This window comes from Aquarana catesbeiana, linkage group LG13 (genome assembly GCF_042186555.1).
Source record: "Aquarana catesbeiana isolate 2022-GZ linkage group LG13, ASM4218655v1, whole genome shotgun sequence".
Taxonomy (NCBI): Eukaryota; Metazoa; Chordata; class Amphibia; order Anura; family Ranidae; genus Aquarana; species Aquarana catesbeiana.
In genome coordinates this window covers 126,728,802-126,750,271 of record NC_133336.1, presented here as the reverse complement: position 1 = coordinate 126,750,271, position 21,470 = coordinate 126,728,802, and positions in this window count along the sequence as shown.

The window sequence follows — 21,470 nt, the reverse complement described above, 5'->3', positions numbered from 1 at the left end:
GTACATCATAAATGCAACATATAGCAGAGTTTAAAACACGAATAAAGCATTAATAATGTACATAAAGCTCAATTCGCAAAGTTTTAAAGGGTTAATTCACCTTTAGTGTCGGTTCACACTGTAGCGATTTCAGACATTGCATGTGATTCGCATGTCGGTAGAGATGTCAGACATTGTATGCATAGCTCCCAACTGTCCCTGAGTTCGAGGGACTGTCCCTGATTTGGAGCAATGTCCCTCTGTCCCTCAATCCTCCTCATTTGTCCCTCATTTTGATTTGATCCATATAGATGTATATAAAATGCACTTTTTATCTATCAAAAAGTGTTTTCCAGCACTAAACCTTTCATCTGATTTCTAAATTGCTGCATTTGTAAATTCCAAAGGCCAATATAAAGGAATAGTAGTGGTAAAAAAAGCACTTGTGTGTTAAACCAATCTTGTTTTTTTGTACAATTCTCCTTTAAGGGGGCGTGGCAGGGGGGTGTCCTATGCCTGCATACTTTTGCAGATAGGTGTCCCTCATTCCCATCCCATCTCCCATTCCCAGCGATGCAGGTGCGATGCGAGAACCCACACTGGATTCGCAGGGTTTCCCACATTGCATAGCTCCCAACTGTCCCTGATTTTGAGGGACTGTCCCTGATTTGGAGCAATGTCCCTCTGTCCCTCATTCCTCCTCATTTGTCCCTCATTTTGATCTGATCTATATAGTTGTATATAAAAATGCACTTTTTATCTATCAAAAAGTGTTTTCCAGTGCTAAAACTATCTGGTTTCTAAATTGCTGCATTTATAAATTCCAATGCCAATATAAAGGAATAGTAGTGGTATAAAAAGCACTTGTGGGTTTAACCAATCTTGTTTTTTGTACAATTCTCCTTTAAGGGGGCATGGCAGTGGGGCGTGTCATATGTCTGCATACTTTTGGTGATAGGTGTCCCTCATTCCCATCTCAAAAAGTTGGGGGGTATGAGCATCGGGCCAGTGTGAACCCAGCCTTACAGAAAGAATTTAAGCCCCGGTTCACACTAGTACGATGCAGGAACCAGCCCGATTGCAGTGGCGGATCGCATAGGACTCGCAAGGCAGTTCGCACTGCCCTCCGTGAACCGCCGCGGGTGTCAATAGAAAGTTAATGACACCCCCAGAGGTGTTCACATATCGCAGTGCGAACTGTGAATTCTGACAGGAATCAGATCGCAAGGGTCTGAACACCCATGCAATCCGATGCCAGTTCGGGGAAAAAAAAGATTCCTGCACTATTTTCGTGTGAATCCAATGCGGGTTCAGCCATACAACTGTATGGTTGAAATTGCATTGCACAGGCATCGCATGTGATCTGCACAGCAGTGCAGTGCGAATCACATGTGATGTCTGACATTGCATATGTGTGAACCTGGGCTCAAGGTAAACTAACTGCAGACACCCTTCTCCAGCCCCGATCTCCAATGTATTTACCTCTGGGGTTGCCGAGCTGTCAGCACCCCATTAAGCCATCCCCACTCTTATCCCTCTTCTCAATGCACCAATTCCAGGGGCAGATCAGAGCAAGTCACTGTGATGTCATTAGCCAATAAAAATTGCTCTGGTCCACCCCTCCATCCTGGATCTAAGTCGCTGTGATGGCGTTGAACAATCAGAAATGCCACTGTGATGGCATTAGCCAATCAGAATTGCTCTGGTCCATCACTCCTTCCTGGAGTGACTTCGGAGGAAGGGGAGCGTGCTGACAGTTTAGCAACCCTGGAGGTAAGTACAGTACAGAAGTACTAAACTGTAGCTGTACTACAGCTTCTATAAATTAAAAGAGATCAAGTAATGGAAGAATTTCTCAGCCAGGCATACTCTTCTGCCTGCATGCCTGAGCTAAAATAAAGCATGGAGATGTAGATTGATAGGCAAGTTTGCTTTGAATATTCAAAATAATACATTGCATTTTTGGTTTGTGGTACTCAGATGCAATGTAGTTCTGTTTTAACTATCGATCAAAATCCACTTCCTCTTGTGTAGCATATCTATTAAATTGGTTGGCGACTTTAGAATGATTAATACTATTAGAGAAGATCAATTGGAAAATAAATTGATCATTTATTGAAGTGTGTATGACTGCCATTATTCTGATGTGTCAGCTTTCTTAACTGGGTCTATTGCATACCGCATATCCTTGTGACTGGGCTAAAAATAACTGTCACTTTGAAGGACAGCATCAATAAATTACACATGACCCCGCGCTCTCTAGTCTAAAGGTCTGGAGACAGCTAGATGACGCATGAAGCTGAGTAGCTGGTAGTATCACCATTCTTGCTGTAAAGTGTTGCAGACATGTATGAATAACAGGGTAGCTGCAAAGATTTATACAGTTTGGCAGATAAATATATTTCAATAATACATTTGGCTTTTTAACTGACACTCTACTTCACTAAAACTAAATCTGTGTTGGATTTCCTCAAAAACAAAAATGACCATACTAAATAAAAATGTAAGCTGGTTTACTTGGTCAATGCAAAATATCCTTTACTATTTGTACTTGAATTTGTGGAACAAGTTAAGGACATGCTGGGACTTGCATTCCATTACACATATTTTATTTAAAATATAAAAAAAATTGAAATAATCATGCATATTAAAACATTCTTGAAACAAGAAAAACTTTTTCCTATGGGGCCTATTATGCTACATTCAAAAAAGGCTATGCTAATTTTCACCTATTGCCCCACCTGTTTTCACCTATTCACATATTGCCCTGGTTGCCCCACCCATCAAAACTTTACACATATGAGAAAGATATGGCAATCTTACTGTACGCTATAAATATTAGAAAAAGAGCATTTAAAATGTATTCTCACTGGACAAGAGATGCTTGAGCGATTTACAAATACCTCAATGGTGATCCCAGCATAGGAAAAAAACTATTCAGTCTCAGAGAGTGTAGGAGGACACAAAGCCACACAATGAGATCGGAGGAGAAGGGGTTTAACCTTAAGCTGCGCAGGGTTTTTTTCACTGTCAGGGCGGTAAGGATGATGAACTCTCTTCCACAATTGGTGGTGTCTGCGGGGAGTATTGATATTTTTATCTCTTGGACGTGCATCTTAACCCTTTCATGACTAAGCCTATTTTTGACATTTGGTGTTTACAAGTTAAAATCCGTATTTTTTGCTAGAAAATTACTTAGAGCCCCTAAACATTATATATATATTTTAGCAGAGAATCTAGAGAATAAAATGGTGATTGTTGCAATATTTTATGTCCAACGGTATTTGTGCAGTGGTGTTTTAAATGCAACTTTTTGGGAAAAGGGACACTTTCATGAATAAAAAAAAAAAAACAAACAGTAAAGTTAGCCCAATTTTTTTGTATAATGTGAAAGATGATGTTACGCCGAGTAAATAGATAACAAACATGTCACGCTTTATAATTGCACGCACTTGTGGAATGGTGACAAACTACGGTACCTAAAAATCTCCATAGGCGTCGCGTAAAATTTTTTTTACAGTTACCAGGTTAGAGTTACAGAGGAGGTCTAGTGCTAGAATTATTGCTCTTGCTCTGACGATCGCGGCGATACCTCACATGTGTGATTTTATAGGTGGATGGTGTCATCCCAGTATGAATTTAAACAGTTAGAAAAACCCACATCCCTGATATAGTACAGAACAAGAATCACTCACAGGGAGTGTGAATCCTCTAATGGGACTTTAAATTGGGTTACTAACTAATTGGTATAAGTATAGGAGTAGAACAAATTATTAAAATATATGATATTTATTTAGAACAAGTATAAAAAACAGAAACAGGGGATCACTATATGACAGATTTCGAACCTGCTTCCCTGAAGAAGAGGTTCACCCTTAAAATACCTCGAAACGTTGGGTCATTTCTATTGCTACAATTTTTACAATAAAATTGGTTATTGTCCTATGTTCATATCCAATATTTACCAATGTGCATCCATTTTATTATATGTATATCTGTCATATAGTGATCCCCTGTTTCTGTTTTTTTATACTTGTTCTAAATAAATATCATATATTTTAATCATTTGTTCTACTCCTATACTTATACCAATTAGTTAGTAACCCAATTTAAAGGGGTTGTAAAGGTAAAATTATTTTTTTTTAAAAATAACAAACATGTTATACTTACCTTCACTGTGCAGCTCGTTCTGCACAGAGTGGCCCCGAACCTGGTCTTCTGGGGTCCCTCGGTGGCTGTTTCAGCTCCTCCCCGCAAGCATTCACCACCTTAATGCGAGCTCCCTCGCATGGTGGTGAGTGCTTGCGGGCGCGCTCCCGTGATACAGCCGGCGGCTATAGCCGCTCGCTGTATCACTCGGCCCCGCCCCCCGGCGCGCCGCGTCATCGGATGTGATTGACAGCAGCGCGAGCCAATGGCTGCGCTGCTTTCAATCCATCCACTGCAGCCAATCAGCGACCAGGCTGAGCTGCAGTGGAGATGACGAGAACGAGCAGCGAAGATTCGAGGCGTCAGGTAAGTAAAACGGGGGGGCTGGGGGCGGCGGTATTGTCAAAAGTTTTTTCACCTTAATGCATAGAATGCATTAAGGTGAAAAAATTTTTACCTTTACAACCCCTTTAACCACTTGCTTACAGGGCACTTAAACCCCCCTCCTATCCAGACCAATTTTTAGCTTTCAGCGCTAACGCATTTTGAATGACAATTGCGCGGTCATACAACGCTGTACCCAAATGAAATTTTTATCATTTTTTTCCCACAAATAGAGCTTTCTTTTGGTGGTATTTGATCACCTCTGCGGTTTTTACTTTTTGTTAAAAAAATGTAAAAACCTGAATTTTTAAAAAAAAAAAAATTTTTTTTTTTTATATTTTGTTATAAAAAATTTTTAACGGGTACTTTTTCTTCTTCATTGATGTACGTTGATGAGGCCTCAGTGATGGGCACTGATAGGTGGCAGTGATGGGCACTGATGGGTGGCAGTGATGGGCACTGATGGGTGGCAGTGATGGGCACTGATGGGTGGCAGTGATGGGCAGCACTGACAGGTGGCACTGATTGGCACTACAGGTGGGCATTGGTAGGTGGCACTTGTGGGCATTGATAGGTGGCACTTGTTGGCATTGATAGGTGGCACTGTGGGCACTGTTAGGTGGCACTGTGGGCACTGTTAGGTGGCACTTTTGGGTGGCACTGATGATGAATGTTTTGTGCTTCCACTTCGGGACCGATGTCCCTGACATCTGAGCCGGTGATCGGCTTTTTTCTCTACTCGCGCTGTCAGCGCGAGTAAAAAAAAAACCGATTACCGATCTTCCTGTTTACATCATGTGATCAGCTGTCATTGGCTGACAGCTGATCACATGGTAAGGGGCCGGGACCGGCCCCTTACTCAGATCGGTGATCAGCCGAGTCTCAGTGACTCGGTGATCACAGCGCGCCCGGCAGGGAGCGTGCACAGGGGAGGACGTCATATGACGTCCTCCCGGGAATGCAGGTCCGCGCTGTGGCCGTCATTCGGCCATAGCGCGGATGTCTAGTGGTTAAAGTCCCATTAGAGGATTCACACTCCCTGTGAGTGATTCTTGTTCTGCACATGTGTGATTTGAACACCGTTTACATATGCGGGCACAACTTCCGTATGCGTTTTCTTTGCTGTGCGAGCTCGCGGGGGACAGGGGTGCTTTAAAAAAAATGTTTTTCTTCTTATTTATTTCATTTATTTTTATATTTATAAAGTGTGTTTAACCACTAGAGATCTGCGCTATAGCGTGAACCTGCTTTGCCTGGACTACGTCCATTGACATCGTCCCGTGCACGAGCGGCCTGCAGGGCGCGTGCAGCGTGCTCTGTGATCAGCGAGTCTACGAGACTCGCCTGATCACAGATCGGAGTAAGGGGTCGATCCCGACCCCTTAACACGTGATCAGCTGTCAGCCAATGACAGCTGATCATGTGATATCAACAGAGCCGGTAATCGTCTATTTTTTCTCCTCGCACTGACAGAGTGAGGGGGAAAAAAAAGAAGATCACCGGATCCTCAGTGCCCACCTGTGCCCTCTGCCAGTGCCACTTAGCAATAGGCAGCAGTTTCGCCTACCAGTGACCACCAGTGCCACCCATCAGTGCCCACAATCAGTGCCTCAACAACAGTGCTGCACATCAGTGCCACTTATCAGTGCCCATCAGTGTCACCTACCAGTGCCCATAAGTGCCCATCAGTGCCGCCCATCAGTGCCACCTATCAGTGGTATCTATCAGTGCCCATCAGTGCTACCCATCCGTGCCACCCATCAGTACCACCCATCAGGGCCCATCAGTGCTGCCTTATCTGTGCCCATTAGTACCGCCTTATTTGTCCCCATCAGTGCTGCCTTATCTGTGCCTATCAGTGCCGCCTTAACTGTGCCTATCAGTGCCGCCTTAACTGTGCCTATCAGTGCCACCTTAAATGTGCCAATCCGTGCCCATCAGTGCATCCTATCAGTGCCCACCAGTTCCGCCTCATCAGCGAATATCAATGAAGGAAAAAAAGTACAAGGGAAAATGGGGTAGCTCAAGTCTTTAATGGGAATAGTATTGACATAACCCCAAATGATCCACTATGGCTCGAAACTGATATAGTCCTGAAACCTTTAGACAAAATGAAGGCAAATAAAGCACCTGCACCAGACGGCTTACACCAGGGGTGCTCAACCTTTTTGAAGATCGTGGGCCACTTAAGTGATTTGGTAACCGGTCATGGGCCACAATAAAATGAAATGGTTCAATTTTTTTTTTAATATTTTGAATAGCATAATGGACACTTTCCTCCTGCAGCCACTGAATGCTGGCAGGAGGTAGAAGAGGAGAAGCCCGATTTCAGCAGTTGCAGGAGGAAAATAGAGAGGATCAGTTCCTGTATATTCAGCACCCGTCGCCCCTTCTGTCCAAGCGTAATACAGAATGTGACAGGGAGGCTTCACGGGCTTCCTGAAGCATGTGGCGGGGTCACCATTGCAACCCCTGATGCTACACCAGTGGTTGGGGGTGTGTGGTAAAAAATTGTCTCAACAAATTACAGCCCCCTAAACTGCTAAACAAGGCCTTACTGTCCTGAGCCCCCTATAAGGCTGCTTTTACACTGATGTGCTACGGTTTGCCCATACTGCAGGTACATCACAGTGCACCCACAGACAAATTAATACAACCCCCCCAACTAAACCACTGGTGCAGTCTAATAGTTGCGCTAATATGCTATTATGCCCACTGAAAAACCGTAGTGTATGTTTTGTTTAATACACTGACCTTCTTTTCCTCTTTCTGCTGACATCGCTCTGTCTCCAGGCCGCTAGAAAGGTCCCAGTCGTAGAGCACTTGGTATCATTCCACCTGGGACAGAAGCTGGTGCTACATTGGAAGCATTGGCTTATGTGGCTCCTGCTCTGTCTGCGGTCAGCTCGATGAACTCGGGTAGCCCAGATTGCGATCAATGGGTTGCAAACCCTTGGCATGCGCTTCCCACATGTCCTCAAACAGTTGAGCTCTGCTTTGCAAAGCCATTGTTTCTAATTTTTATAGCATATTATGACTGGATTGGTGGTGCCTATATTTAAAAAGGGATCAAAGTCTTTACCAAGTAACTACAGATTAGTTAGTTTAACTTATATAGTTAGGAAGATACTTGAGAGTTTAAAGTGTTACTAAACCCATGACCCTGCATTCACTTTATCTGGTCTCCCACAGTACACAGAACATGGGAATGCAATCGTTTTACTCAATTTAAACTGCTAAATACCTTTTCTCATCAGCAGTTAGAGCAGTCAAGCGACTTGTATCAGTGCCTGGTTAAACTTATAGGATGAGTTTTCATTTTCCCCTGATCCTCTTTCTGGACAGTGTTGATTGGCCCTGTGCTGATCACATGCACTCTCCCAAGAAAAAAAAAAACACCTCTCTAGCAATACACACCAATACTGGGTATGTGCAGCCTAACTCCTAATGCTCTGTTCTATCAGTAGATGGATTGGAGTCCGTTAAAGTAGAAGAGAATCAGAGACACAGGATCAAGGATCAAGCCTTTATACACAATAAAGAGGATTAACCCCTTAGGTTCCACAGTGGGTATAACAAGCAAGCTTTACTGCATATAAACACTGATTTTACTGTTGTGGGTTAAGTAAGACTTGGAAAAAAAATAGATAGCTGACACTAATGATGGCAAAAAATGATAGCAAAAAATGATAGAAAACAATATTTTAAGCGATAATTAGCATTGATTCACATAAGTTGTCAAACAGATCTGATTTCTTTTTATGAGGAGGTAAGCCAAAACTTGAAGTGGAGTATCTGTCAATATAGTATACTTGGGTTTTGCAAAAGTGTTTGCTACAGTTCCCCACACATGGGTAATGTGTAAGTCAAAGTCTACAGGTTTAAACAATTCAGTTTGGACATTTACTTGCTAGGCCGAGTCAGGCTGCAGATACATGAAATCAATGCACACCAGCTCCAATGGTCCTCAACTTTGGAGATGTCCCAGAGAGGCACCTTTGGTTGGCAAGGAACATCTGCCATCTATCTTCAGGGTTATCTCAGGGGCTTATTAAGTAGACCACCCTGTCTCCTAAAGAATATGTAAAGTCAACCTTTCATATTCCTGATATGTGCCTGCTGTACCATGTAGTTGTTTGAAAAAGTATCCTGTTCTCTTTGTATTGTAAACACATACATATACACACACAAATATTTTGCCTTTCATTTCTATTTTAAACTGAATGGGTTATTTTACAAGGTGAGGGTTTACATATGCTTTAACTACGGCCAATTCCACTGCCTGAGAACAAATCACGCTCCTTTCAGAGTATCTGTTAGCAGCATGTTTGGGTTTGGGATTGCAGAGGTTATCTTCTTGTTGGTCTTTCCTTATATACTTCTTTGACATCTTGGGCAGGCCTTCGTCTCTTATTTGTGAGAGGTCACAGTAATATTAGTGGACACCTGTTTTGGTGACTCCCACAACTTCAGCTCTTGTCACTCCTTTCACGCAGTGTTGACACAGGGCTTGTACTCCCTCTGAAGTTGGTTGCATCCAGCTTTCCGGGAGGTTTCCGAACCATAAGGTCTTGGAGAGAGTGTCAACATCTCTGTTTCTGACACATCAGGGGGATACTCAGGCTGAAGCAGAACCCAGACATGGCAGCTGATCACCAAAGCCCAGTGGCATCCAACTTAGCTGTGGCAAGTACGTAGGTTGGTGGATTGTTGTTGGTCTTGACCACAAAGTCTGCCCCATACAAATAGTCCTTTAACTTGTCTACCACTGCCCACTTTAAGGCCAGGAACTCCAGCTTGTGAGCGTGTTAGTGCTTCTCGACAGGGGGGAGGCTTCTGTTCACATATGTGACTAGTTGCAGATGTCCATCATGGCTCTTTACAGTGTGCTTCCTTTTAGTGTGCACTGCCCTTAGATGAATCCTTAATATTGGATTGTTCATTCACATATATTGCCTATGGGTATGTATATACAGGTGTGGATGTTATTTAAACGGACATTCACAACTCAACACAGGTATGTCTACCCACCAGGGGGGGTGGAGGGGTCTCACCATCACTGCAAAACATAACATTTAGCACCCTAGCTCTCTTGTGGCAGCTTTACTGCTCCAGGTACCTCTTCAGGTTCCCTCCTGAACTTTAGTACCTTTGTGTGCTCCTCTTGACCATGAAACACATCCCAGTGTTTCTGGACAGACGCTGCGCCTCAGCTCTGCGTCTTCCTTACAGCTTCCTGGCTGTTTGTGTCCCTCTTGGACTATCTTTGTTCTGCTCCCTGTCTGTCTCTCTTGCCCGACATGGACTCACTCTTGTCCTCGTGGACTTTTTCTCAGGCTTGGGTATTCCTCTGACCAGCCTGAACACCACTGATGCCCAACAGCATCTCACATGGCTCCCTTCATACACACTGACCTCCCTTAGGAGGGTGGGGCCCTGAGCTCTAACTCTGTCTCTATTATGAAGCCAGCACACACCTGAGCAATCAGTGTTCTTGCTTCTCTCAAAATCATTTTACACAGTAGCACGTGGTCACCCTGCTACAGTATATTTACACTCTATCTGTTATTGTAGTGGATAGAGAGAGAGTGCTGCCATTGTGAGATAATCCTCTTATGAGAAGTAAAGACACTACAGAGGCAAGATTGGATTGTGAAGAAGCTTTTTGATTTGTTACAACTCTGGCAGTTTGGGAAGCACTGGCTTTTATTTTGTTATTTGGTCTTGGCCAGGAAATGACGGCCTCCAACTTTTTAGGGTCTACGATTAACCCTCTGCAGACACCACATGCCCCAGATAGGTGACAGAGTTGAACCACTTACAGACCAGAAGATTTTCCCCCTTAATGACCAGGCCAATTTTTGTGATACGACACTGCGTTGCTTTAACTGAAAATTGCGTGGTTGTGCGACGCTGTACCCAAACAAAATGCACGTCCTTTTTTTACCACAAATAGAACTTTTTTTGGTGGTATTTGATTACCTCTGAGGTTTTTATTTTTTGCATTATAAACAATAAAAGCGATGAATTTGAAAGAAAAAACAATATTTTTTACTTTTTGCTATAGTAAATGTCCAAAAAAAAACAAATTTCTTCATCAGTTTAGGCCAATATGTATTCTTCTACATATTTTTGGTAAAAAAAATTGCAATAAGCGTATATTGATTGGTTTGCACAAAAGTTATAACTTCTACAAAATAGGGAATAGATTTATGGCATTTTTTTTTTTTTTTTACTAGTAATGGCGGCGAACTGCGATTTTTAGCGGGACTGCATTGCGGCGGACAGATCGAACACTTTTGACACTTTTTTGGGACCACTGACATTTATACAGTGATCAGTGCTATAAAAATGCACTGATTACTATGTAAATGTCACTGGCGGGGAAGGGGATAACACTAGGGGGCAATCAAGGGGTTAAATGTGTTCCCTGGGACTGACTTAAAGCTATGGCGATTCACGGGAAAGAGACGGTTTGCCTCAGTATAATGATGGCGGCTGGTCAGCAAGTGGTTAATAGAATTGACATTTTTCCAAAGATAACTTCAACCCTTCTTCATTGAGTCTCTGCAGTACCTTTTTAGTACCTTTTCCAGTCTCTCTTTGTGTTCATTAAGGATCTTTCTGAAAACAATGATGTAATTGAGATGCACCAGTACTTTAATCAAGGTCATATCCCATACCCCTACTGTATGTTTTATTTGCCATTGGAAAGGTTGCAGGGGCTCCTGGCATTCCTTGGGGCATTCTGTTAAATTTGAAGAACCCCTGTGGGAAGATGAAATCAATATTCTCCCTGTCTTCTGGGTGCATGGGAATTTGGTAATACCCACTTTTCAAATCTAACACGCTGAACCACTTTGCCCCTGACAGGCACTGCAGAGCATCCTTTATTCATTGAGTGGTGTACTGGTCAGGAATTGTTTTCTACTTGAGTGTTTGTAAATCGATACATATTCTAAGGGAACCATTTTCCTTCCTTATGCCAATACTATGGGAAAGACGTAAGGGCTCCACATCTCTTGGATAATCCCTGTCCGCTTCAATGCAGCCAGTTGCTCTCGAAGATCTTCCAGGTCACCTATCTGGATTCGCTGAGTTCTCTCTGAAAGGTTTATCTTCATGAATTAGAATTCTGTGTTGGGCACTCTTAGCACAGCCCATTTCTAGTAATTTTTCAAGAATTTCTCCCACCATTTTAGGAGCCGACCTTTGACCTTCTCTTTCCACCCAGGCGAAATGGGGAGTTTCATCTGTGACTCCCCCCCAGACCATATGGTGCCACTGGAGTAGCTGTATTTACCTGCCTGAGCAGTATTCGTGGTCTTAGCTTGACTGGGAGATCAGTATTATTTCGCTGCAGGGCCCTGGTCGACACTACCTTGGGAATCAGCTCCACCCCAGTGTACTCTGCCTGAGAATTGGCTTTGAAGACAACAAAGCTTGTCCCAGGTTAACTTGACAGTGGCTCGTAAGCAAGCTATTTCCCTGGGTTGCAGCACTCTTTCTTCAGAGTCAATACTCTTGAGCATACCTACACTTCCATGGGGGCTTTCTCTTTCTGCAGGACACGCTGACCTGATGCAGCTTAGGGTGTACATCTTTGACTGATGAGTCACTCTTCATAGCTATAGGAGTGAGTAACCTTCTCACAAGATCAGTGTTTGTCCCTATCAGTAAAGAGTTCTGTTTGGCCCCAGGGGGGCGAAGACAAACAACTGCCAAGGTATCAAATGTCTCCCAAACGCAATATGGGCATTTCTGAGTTATGCTACCCCAGATCTTCCAACTTTTGTAGGGATACTTGTCATGATACTTATCATAGAAGTCTCAATGTGCTGAGGTAAGTTCAGCTGGCAGTATGGATTAGTATCGCTGATGCTCCCTGTCCAATGTCAGAGCACGGGAGGTAGGGAAATGGGACTGAAGCAGGCTGGAATTGAGGAAAGGGTTAATATTGCCATGTCCACCAATGCACGTAGGGGATGGGAGGTTGCATTGATGGTCAATGGCAGTAAATGTTAACCCCCCCACCTTACATTGGTCTTAATGACAGTAAAATTTTAACCCACCGCCCTCCTCCTGCATTTGTGGTCATGTCAGTGAAATTTAGCCCTCTCCCTCAACATTTGTGATCATGGGAGGGTTTGCATTTCAATGCCACTGACCACCATTTTGGGGGTTAATAATACTAACACCTGTGCTGGGAGTTATTATTTTGCAACTTGCCTGCGGAACTTGCACAGGCCACAGACTTGGTATGTTTGCTATTACAACTCTGCCACAGGTATTTTTGGGCATTTTTATGTGCACAAAAGTTCAGTTTGAAAATGCACCGCTTGCCTATGCTTAAGGCCTAACTCCGCTTGCACAGACCACACAATTGCTATGTTTGCTAGTACTACTCTGCCCTGCCAGTGCCACAGAGATTATATTGGGCATTTTTGTGTGCATTTGAGAGTGCAAAAAGGCCACGCTGCTGCCTAACTATGCCTAAGGCCTATCTGCTCGCATAGGCCATATTTTTTTTTATTTTAAATGTGTGTCCCACTATACTATTGCTGCCACGGAGATTGGGGTGTATGGGGTGTTCAGGGTGGGGTAGCACCTCTGGTGTAAGGGCATGTTGTGCCCTTCTTAAGGCAGCTCGTTTACCTTTGGTCCCCACTTGTCACTTAGCTCTCACCTGTGGCTCCTAGTAGCTGTATCATGTGCAGCGGCCACACCCCGGGCAACAGCTTCGAGAGGCTGGCCAAACCAGGTTGAGGGTAGCCGTCGTGTCATTGACATTCTGTGAAATAGGGACTTGTCTGTCCCGAGCATGTGAAGACAGACTCCGGCGGATTGAGCAGATGAGACCTACCAAATAGGACCAATGGTCATGAAGACGGTTTCTGCAAGTGATGTGGTATGCTAAGAGCACGGCAGCACACGAAAGACGCCCTAGTCAACCACTGCGCCCAGCCCATCTCCAACTGTCTCCACTTTTGTCCTGCCATTGGAGCAAGATGCAATCTGGGAAGAGAGAGTGAGGCTGACTATGCGCACCTCTCCCTCACTTTAATCCAATTTACACGCAAGTCTTGACAGCCCCCCCAACCACTGAGATTATTTTGGGCATTTTGTGTGCACTAAGTTCAGTTTGAGAGTGCAAAAAGACCACGCCGCTTGCCTGACTTTGCCTAAGGCCCATCCGCTCACACAGGCCATATTTTTGTCATTGTAAATGTATGTCCTACTACACTACTACTCATCCACAAAGTTTTTTTTGGGCATTTTGTTTGCATTAAGTTCAGTTTGAGAGTGCAAAAAGGCCACGCCGCTTGCCAGCCTAACTCTGTTGGTACAGACATAGCTCCCAAATGTCCCTAATTTCGAGGGACTGCCCCTGATTTTGAACAATGTCCCTCCATCCCTCTTTTCTTCTCATCTGTCCCTCATTTTGGTCTGATCTATACAGCTGTATATAAAATGCACTATTTATCTTTCAAAAAGTGTTTCACACTGTTAAACCTTTCATTCAATTTCTGAATTGCTGAATTTGTAAATTTCAAAAGCCATTATAAAGGAATAGTAGTGGTAAAAAAGCACTTATGGGTTTAAGTAATCATTTGTTTTGTATAATTCTCCTTTAAGGGGGTGTGGCAGGGAGGGTATGTCCAATGTCTACTTACATTTGTTAATAGGTGTCCTTTGCTCCCATCTCAAAAAAATGGAAGTTATGGGTACAGGCCACATGATGTACTGTATGTAATATTGTGAATGAATGTGTACAACTACTACACTACTGCCACCACTGAGATTATTTTGGACATTTTGTGTGTGCACTAAGTTCAGTTTGAGAGGGCCAAAGGCCACGCCGCTTGCCTGCCTAAGTTTGCTGGCACAGACCACATGATGTACTGTATGTGATATTGTGAATTAATTTGTACTACTACTACACCACTGCCACCACTGAGATTATTTTAGGCATTTGAGAGAGTGCAAAAAAGCCAAAACACTTGCTTGCCTAAACCTAACTCGTCTGCTGGCACAGGCCACATGTATAAGTTGTGAATGTGTTGTGAATGTGTACTACTACAACACCACTGCCATCACTGAGGTTATTTTGGGCATTCAGTTTGAGAGCGCAAAAAGGTCAAGCCGCTTGCCTTCCTAAGCCAACGTCTCCTGGCACAGGCCACATGCATGTTGTCATGTTTCACATGCCTTGTGATATGCCTTTAAATGTTATATGTATTATTCTGTTCCCGGTTCCTCCCCTTCCTGTATCTCAACTTATTTTGTATAGTTAACTCCACCCTTCTCCCAGTAATGCATTTCTGCACATATGTGGACTGGATCACATTATGATCTTTTGACCTATCCGATGTTCATTGTTGTAAGATCCTCACAGTTTATGGATTAAACTTCACAAGATCAACAAGGTGTCGTCTGGATCGAGTCACTGTCTGTTTATCCAAATAAGATTGGGGTTATCGACATCTCAACACAAGTAACTGTAAGTTACGGATATCACACTTTCAATACTTAGATTGGAGAGACAGAACACATGTGATTGTGTACTCCTACTGGCAGCACTGAGATGATTTGGTCATTTTGTGCGAACTAAGTTCAGGAGAAAAGCAAACATAATACTGTCCACCATAATGTTTTCTTTTCTCCTTCATCCAACCCCCTTCTGTCTTTTTTTCTTTGTGCTATTAGGTTGGATTTCCCTGGACAGTGGACTCCCAATCATGCCAGCTCCCATACGACAGTGCCACCACTGCCACTATTATCAAGAACCAATGCCTGCCACTACTCCTGAAGCATTCCCTTTTGCTTCAATCAAGTAAGCAATTAGAGAATGTTTCTCAAACAAATTATCTGCTATAATCTCATGTTTGCTTTTCTCCTTCTCCCTCTTTGTGCTGTTAGGTTCTCCCTGACTGATGCCACCCACTATTGACCAGCCACTGGCACTGCCTCCAGTCCGTCTGGATTGGATCCCTTTTCTTGTAGTTCTGTCCTATTAAGTATATAAGCCTGTTTTGGAATGTACAGTTTGTTTATGTGACTGTTACTGTGGGGAAGGTAACTTGGGTGAGGGTGTGGGAGTCATATAAGATCATATCAAGCTAATATTTTTGTTTCTTCTTTCCTAGCAAGCTCTACAGGATTAAGAAAGCATATGTATGACCCTACAGACACCACCCCCACCTGATTAGAGAAATAGCTCATCTAACTGTAGGTGCTTATCCTTCACACCAATACACCACACACACACTTTGTCTTTGCAGCCTATTGTAGTGGGCAACATAGACAAACTTCATAATTTTGCTTTTCTTTTTTAGACACCGTCCAAGACCACATCTTCACACATGATTTATCTCTATCTAGTTGCAGCTAGCATGTGAAAGGATAGATTACTGGAGATAGAATTCTGGAGACCCCATTGACACACACACACAGCAGGCAGTGTGCAAAGCAAGTCTGAACTCTTTATTATTAATGATATTTTTTATACGTGAGTTACAACACAAGAGGGGAGTAGTAAACTCGCTACTAAGTTTCTATGGGTTAACCAGAAAGATTTTTTCATCATTAGTATCATGTACCTGGGTGTATTTGAACCGGGATGTTACTGGTCCCATGGCTGCAGTCTTGCTTGTTGTTCCACAGAGGAACTCTGGAGTTAAAGCTATGTTCTCTTGGTTTGATGCATTACCTTGGACTCACTAGCCCCACCTGCTGCCAGCTGTGGACAATCTACAATCAAAGCAGCCCATAAATAGCAGCACTTCCTATCTCTCAGTGCCCGTTTTGACTAGCTTCCTGGGTGTTTTGACTGCTTTTTGACTCTGAATACCATGTTTGAACTTCTGCCTGAATTCCTGACTACTCTCTAGCCTGCTGATTTTGTACTTTACCGCCAGCTCGTGTATGACTTTCGCTTGCCTGACCTCTGGATTTCGATTGTGTACCGCTTTGCCTGATCTGTTGCCGTCCTGACCTACCTAAGTTTTTGATTAAATCCTCAGCACACAAGCTCCACTTCAGACACTACCTATCACAGGTACCTTACAATTAGTTTAGGCAGCTGAAAGGAATTTACAAAGATAGCTTATCTACAAGAACATAGACTACAGAGAATCCACCTAAACACAATGAGTCATACAGAGGGGGTTTTAATTAAAACTTGGCTCAAGCAAAAAAGTCTAAAATTCTCTAACGAGAAAGAAGTGTAAGATAAGGCATGTACATTCTTTAAAAACAAGCTTATAAAAAGGAGGGCAGATTACAAAATGGAGTTGCAGTTGATCATATAGCTCTATTATAATCCCCTTCTTAACGAGGTTGTAAACCTTCTTGTTTTTTCACCTTAACGCATCTTATGCATTAAGGTGAAAAAACACCTGGCAGTGACTGCCCCCCCCCCCCCCCCCAGCCCCCCATTTTACTTACCTGAGTCCTGGAACTTGACCCGATGGGGATGCGCTGTCTCTCTGCCCGGGGTTCTCTGCTCTTGATTGGATAGATTGATAGAAGCGCAGCCATTGGCTCCCACTGCTGTCAATCAAATCCAATAATGCGGGCGCTGGGGGGCAGGGCCTAGTCCTGCATTTTGTTTGTTGTGGTGGATCGCCTGACCAAGATGGCCCATTTTGTACCCTTACAAGGAACTCCTTCGGCCACAGAGACCACCTCAGCTTTCATCAAGGAGATTGTAAGATTACATGGTGTCCCTGATAGCATCATCTCTGATCGTGGGGTGCAGTTTACTTCTAGATTTTGGAGGGCATTATGCCAAGCACTGAACATTGAACTCCACCTCTCCACAGCCTACCATCCACAAACTAATGGACAAACTGAAAGAACCAATCAAACCCTCAAGCAGTACTTATGGTGTTTTTCCTCTTTTGCACAAGATGACTGGCTATCACTTCTCCCACTGGCAGAATTTTCATACAATAATTCCATCCACTCTGCAACCAAGCAATCACCCTTTTTTGTCAATTATGGGTACCACCCCTCTTTCTTACCTGACCTGGCCATTGAATCATCTGTACCTGCTGTACAAAAAAGATTAAACTTCCTCAGTACTAATAACCAATTACTGCAAGATACAATCTCCAAGACTCAAGCAAGCAATAAAAAGTTCTTCGACAAGAAGAAGAGAGGTAATCTGAATCTTAAACCTGGAGACAAGGTCTGGCTTTCCACTACAAACTTGAAACTGAGCTGTCCTTCAAGAAAACTTGGCCCAAAATTTTTGGGACCCTTCCCAGTCAAGAGGAAAATTAATGCAGTAGCATTCGAGTTGGTGTTACCCAAGAATCTAAAGATCCACCCTGTATTCCATGTCTCTTTGTTTAAACCAGCTGTACCAAATCCATTTCCAGATCGGGTTTCTGAAATTCCTCCTCCGCTGCTCATCGAAGGGAATGAGGAATTTGAGGTGGAAGCCGTGTGGGACTGTAGAAGAAGGCATAACCAAACACAGTTCCTCATTAAATGGAAAGGCTATGGGTCGGAAGAAAATTCCTGGGAACCAGCTTCAGATGTGCATGCTCCCAAACTAGTGCAAGCCTTTTTTCAATGCCACCCAGAGAAAAGACACTTGAAGGGCAGCCGGAGGCTGCCCTTAAGGGGGGGGCAATGTAAGAGAACTGTCAGGATGCGCCCGGCACGCACACGTGCACATGCGCGCATTCATGGGCGTCGACAGATTTCCTTGCGCAGGAACACACATCTGGCCACAATTGGCGCCTGACAGCATATTTAAGGGTTGCTCTGATTTCTGACAGGTGCTGCTTGATCTTCAGCTGTGTCCTGAGATTCTGAAACCCTGTTTGTTTGACTTGACTTCTTGTTGCTGAAACCCTGGCCTTCCTGACCCTGTTTCTGGACTGTGATTACTCTGATTACCGGTTCCTGATCCTGGCTTCCTGTTTGACCTTGCTCCTGTTTATACCTTGGTACCTCGCTGCCCGCCCGTTACTGAACCCGGCTTACCTGATGACCTCGCTCCTGTCTCCTGTTTGGCTCCACGCTGTTTCCGAGTACCTGTGCTGGCCATCCATCCTCTCAGCTTTGCTGGTTCCAGCTCTTCACCAGAATCCCTGCCTGCACTTCCCAGTCTGCAACACTTCTGGCAAGTTCTGCACGCAGCATTCACAGGCACTCGTGTTCCTCCTGATCTTTGCCACCATCTGTTCCATCTCCAGTGGGGCTTGGATTGGAGATACAAGAGAGGCTGACCTCGTCATTTCAGACTCCTACCAGGTACGTGACAGCTGTGGACACCCAATGCTGGACTCGGGAGCGCGCCCGTAAGGTAACCCCCCCTTTTGGGATAGCGCTTCTCCTAGGGGGTTATCTGATGTGGGAGGGAGCCGCGAGAGCTGCCGGGGGACCCCAGAAGAGCAGGTTCGGGGCCACTCTGTGCAAACAAGCTGCACAGTGGAGGTAAATATAATATGTTTGTTATTAAAAAAAAAAAAACGAACCCTTACAATCACTTTAAGTCATAAAAAATTACTTACTTTACTACAGAGTTTCTACTGTAATAAAGACTGAGGTAAGCTTTACTTTCAGCACCTGGGTCAGGGGGTCTAGTGGCTCTACTAATTAAACACATAATAAGCTTGAAACATGCATACAGAAATAATAAGAAAAGTAAAACCATAACAATTGTCACAGCGATATCTTTTAACCAGAAAAATATTCCCCCGAGCCCAAAACCTCCTACACCTTTTAGAGGATCCCAATTCTGTGCAATGTTATAGGCTTCTTCTTGCAACTTATTAACTTCTTTCCGATGTTGTGCAATTATGTCATAATAGTCAGGCACCTCCATACTGGTGATAAAAGAAAAAATGCTCCTGCGCACAAGTGGGTACTAGACAAATGGTGTATAGCCACAGACCTTGCTGCCCTCATGGATGGGGAATCCTAACAGACAATGAGAAAAAAGAAAGAAAGGGCGCATTGGCCATGTGCATTAGAAGAGGGGATGTTCCCCTCAAAACGCGTCAGTTAGCAGTGATTGCTGTGAGTTCCTCTGTACCTCTGGTGGGCTCCGCTGATTTTTTATTGCATGCTGTCATTTGAAGACTGTTTACACTTTGAGATCTTCTACAACTGTTTGTAAGTTATTTCTTTTTATCATGTTTTTAATAAATGCACATCCAAAGGATAATGCACATGGCCGGTACGCCCTTTCTTTCTTTTTTCTCACCTCCATACTGGTATTGTATATCCAAGTACAACACTCATAGTCCTCCATGTGTTCACAGAGACCAGTCAGTGCTGCACTCAGGCTTTCGATGGCCAGATCATGTAATTCTACCCTCTTTCTGAGTGCCCTTTGCTTAATACTTAATAGGTCAATATCGTCTGAGTTCTTTTCCATAATATTATCAATAACCCTAGAGTAACTATTTAGCTTTCTCATCATATCTATTCCCCACCCTGTGTATGAAGGGAACCAGGCCCAGGCCTGGTCTCTCTTAGTAAACAATTCTCTCTTCATTTTATGCCTAAGAGGGTGTCTCAGATACTTACTGGCCTCAAGTAGGTGCTCTTCCTTATTGTTACCTATTACTCCCATAATTGGGACTAAAGAGGCCAAGTAACACCATCCTTGGACATGAAGGGGAACACAAGAATAACATACCTTCCTACAACACACATAGATACTTTGTCCTAGTGCAAATGGTTTCTTAGCAATAAGCCCGGGAGTGTACTTGTCCTGTGCTGCAATTATGAACTGGTGTAGTATATCACTTACATTACCAGGGAGGGAAGAAAAGTTATGCAAGGTATTGTTTAAATCAGGATCAGATATGTGGAACAGTGAACAGGCAGTTTCCCTTAGATTCACACATAGAAATGTTAAATATTGACCTACAGCATGTAGAGGGCTTAGTCTGTGTATCATTTCCTAAATTGAAACACCAGTCAGGAAAATTACTTCTACCAGTTACTGGAAAAGTAACGGTGTTGTTTTCATATAAACTTGATATGTTGGTTAAAACAACGGGAGGAGTTTAATTTAAAAAAAGGGTGATATTCAAAGGTACAGCCATAAGGGGAATACGGGCTGTACTAGGATGCAGTTTACTACATATCCAATATTTCTCATAACCTGATTTTTGTGCATATGCATATTTGAACTTCATCAGTAAAATTTTATCATGGAATGTGGTTGACCCTTCCCCATCTCATTTTCTTCCAATGATTCTCTTTTTGACCTGTTACGTGTGTCATGTATAGGTTGTGCTCCACATATGCCTTGTATGGCACCCAAGTCAGGGTGATATATACAGTTAGTTATGATCCATGTGGGTAGGAACACAATCAAAGTGATCAAGAATAGGAGGCACAAGGAAGTCTGTGGTGAAATAAGCGAGGTCATCTTTTTCAGAGTCTTGACCACCTGCTTCACTCACTATTTGAGGATTTTCACTGCTTACTTCACCTTCTTTGTCTTTAATCTTCCTCTTAGGTGTTTGGTTCACCTTCTTCACACGACTGGCATGAATCCAGGCCTGTTGTCCCTCTACCAGAATAGCTGTGCGGGTAACTGCATACACTGTGGTTGGGGGTCCGAAGGGATACTCCTGCTTCTTGGTGCGGTTCAATTGCTGGACCACCATGGTGTCACCCACCTGGAAAGGGTGTGTAGGTTCCTGTGAAGAAGGAGAGGTGCGAGCAAAATTTCTTTTAATTTCATCCAAAGTTTCAATAAGTTTTCTTACATATTCTTCCTGAATGAGATCAAGGTACCCTCTTTCTAACATAAGTGGCTGTCTGGCCCATGGGATGAGGAATGGCCTATCCATTAGGACTTCAAAAGGAGAGTATCCTGTTTTCTTAGAGTGTCATTCTTACCTCAGCCAGAACTGCTGGGAGGACCTTCTTCCAATTGGTATACGTACCTCCAGTGGCCTTCCTGATCTTATCCTTAATGG